General features: G+C 47.2%; 1 protein-coding gene across 5 annotated transcripts in view; it reads right to left on the bottom strand.

Moving 5' to 3' along the window:
- Window positions 1–2,561, bottom strand: part of ST3GAL3 (ST3 beta-galactoside alpha-2,3-sialyltransferase 3) — a 252,539-nt gene that overhangs the window by 124,970 nt on the left and 125,008 nt on the right. The gene's annotated exons all lie outside the window — the stretch shown is intronic.

Raw genomic sequence — 2,561 nt, forward strand, 5'->3', positions numbered from 1 at the left:
GTTTAAGCCTACCCTGGGAGGAGAGCCGAGCCGGGTACACAGTGTTATCACAGACTTGCTGCGTGACACACCACGTGCTAGTAATCTCTCTGTGCCTCAGTTCCCCACCTATAAACTGCAGATAATTTATAGTTACCTGCCTTATGGAAGGACTGCAAGGCTGAATTCCTGAGTGTTTGTAAGTCACTGACAGACACTTGGATACAAGGCACTACACAACTTATGACTGCTCCTCCATACCAAAACCTGCCCTCTGATGTGGCTGCTACCAGTTCAAAACCCGGACCTACATCAATACAGGCACACTGTGCTGCTTTGACAGGAAAAAGCCAAAAATTAAAATTTATTCTGTAAGTTCCCAAGAGTGGACAAAGTGAACGAGTACCATATTGTCTCCCTTACCACCCCTCAGATGAGATGCGCACTGTTTCTGGAAGGCAGATTGCAGGGGGTGGAGAAAGGACTGTTCCAGCATCAGGACTGCTCACTGGCTGCTACAGGCAAAAACTAGTGTTACACCTTTCACAGTCACTGCCAAATTGGCAGCAGCTTTTGGCTGCTCAGCCAAAAGCTACTGCTAATTCAGCAGTGGCTGTGTGAGGGTTGACACTGGACTCTGCCCCTGCTATCTGCTGGCCCAGCGAGAAGTAGCAGCCGTTACAGTACTGCTTCTCCATGCTTCCATTCCAGCAAAGAAATGTATGTTTCCCATTTAAGCAATGTTTTAGAGGGCCAATGTTTTGGGAAAAGGTGTCTGTGGTACACAAGTAAATACAGGTGTTTGAAACAATCAGTTCAAAAGAAAGAACCATAATTAACATTACAACGGTTCTTTCTTCCCCAAGCATAGCTAGCATGGACTACCACCCCAACTAATTTACACACCACAGTACCAAAGACCTGGCTTCGAAGCTGCAGGACTGCTCTCATGGGTGCAATGCTGTGTAATGGCAAGTAGCAATGCCACTCACTGCCGTGACAGAATACCATGAGATATCTTCTGCTCACGGTATTATGGTATCTCAGACCAACGGAAGGTCCTCCAGCACCCACTGATACTGCGATCTCCAAGTTCATGGTAAGAGATCATGCAAGGTCAACCCAACTGGACAACCCATAGTCAGGCACCAACTGAACCCTAATATTATTTATACACGCTACAAAAAAATCCCTGCCTCTTAAGGAATGAGACTTTTGCCGAGTGAACAACAAAGCACTCATAACACCTAGACAAGGGAGCGTGGTTGCACTGGCAATGGGTGGGTGGGACTTGGAGAAAAGAAAGAGCAATTCTAATTAGGAAACTTTCATCCTTAAAAGCTTCAACTTTGTAGGGAAGGTACTAGACAGCCCCACAGGAGACCTGGGAGCCGTTCTTGGTTCTGACACATTTCTTGTGCGACCTCTGTCAGACACTTAATCTATTATTGCCTTGGTTGTACTCTTACAAGATAGAAATGCTGATATGTCCTTTCCCCAACCCTCTGCCTGGCTACTTACAGTGTAAATGTTTTACTACAGCACACCTACATATACAATTTTCAGTATACCTAGGTACAGTGCCTTGCACACTAAGAGCTCATTCTTGTTTCTGTTTTCTAGGTGCTACTATAACACAAAAATGGTGATCTTGGAAAGTGGATAAGGAAAAGCACAGGTCCCACTGAAACTTTCCATAGGACTTGGGTTCCTCACTCCCAATAGGCACTTTTGTGGGGAAGGAAGGGGGAGGGGGGAAATCCTACCCTGAATAAAGAGTAGCCAAGAGGGGGGCTAAAGCTGCCCATTCAACAGAGACTAACAGTACATAAGTGATGAGAATTCTGTGGACTTACAGACTATCTCCCAACCAAGGCTCTTGGTGCGTCGTACAGATCCCAGGCAACTGACCACCCTGTGGTGAATATTTCACAGACGAATAATGGCTTTTTCAACCGAAAACATTCCAGCACCACTAAAAATGCAACCACCTAAGACAGACAGCGACAGCATGGCACACTGCAAAATGCTTTGGAGGAAGAAAGGGAGGGTAGGATTTTAGTTGCCTCAGATAAACTCTGCCACTTGCACGTGCCACTAGGTCTTTGCTGGTCAAGCAGAACTAAAAGAACCTCAGCTTTTTAAGATTTCCACCCTAGCAGCCTGAACAGCCTTGTGTGCCACTTGCCAACCAAGTCACCTCTGCTGGCACCTGTGCCCACAGCATGCCAGGCAACGAGCTATTCTAAGCCGGTGGCACAGACCACCGAGCTACTGCTTCCAGTTTGGTGAAATGCTATGGTGTTCTGAAGGACAGCGGAGTCACGGGACATGCCCAGCTTCAAACCATGAGTCAACGAGGCAGGGATTTATCTTGGACGCCTTAACGAAAAGGCTGTGCTCTAACCACTAAACAACACTGCCTCCCAAACTCCTGCTGTCTACTACTGCTTTCACTCAAACAAGCCAAATGCGACCTGCCAGTGCTGTGACCAAGCCCTACCTGACATCTAAAGCAAGCGAGATGTATCAGTGGCTCCCGTGATAGCGCATCACTGCTAGTGGCCGAAACCTGACACGAC

Source organism: Alligator sinensis, unplaced genomic scaffold (genome assembly GCF_000455745.1).
Source record: "Alligator sinensis unplaced genomic scaffold, ASM45574v1 scaffold781_1, whole genome shotgun sequence".
NCBI classification, from domain to species: Eukaryota; Metazoa; Chordata; order Crocodylia; family Alligatoridae; genus Alligator; species Alligator sinensis.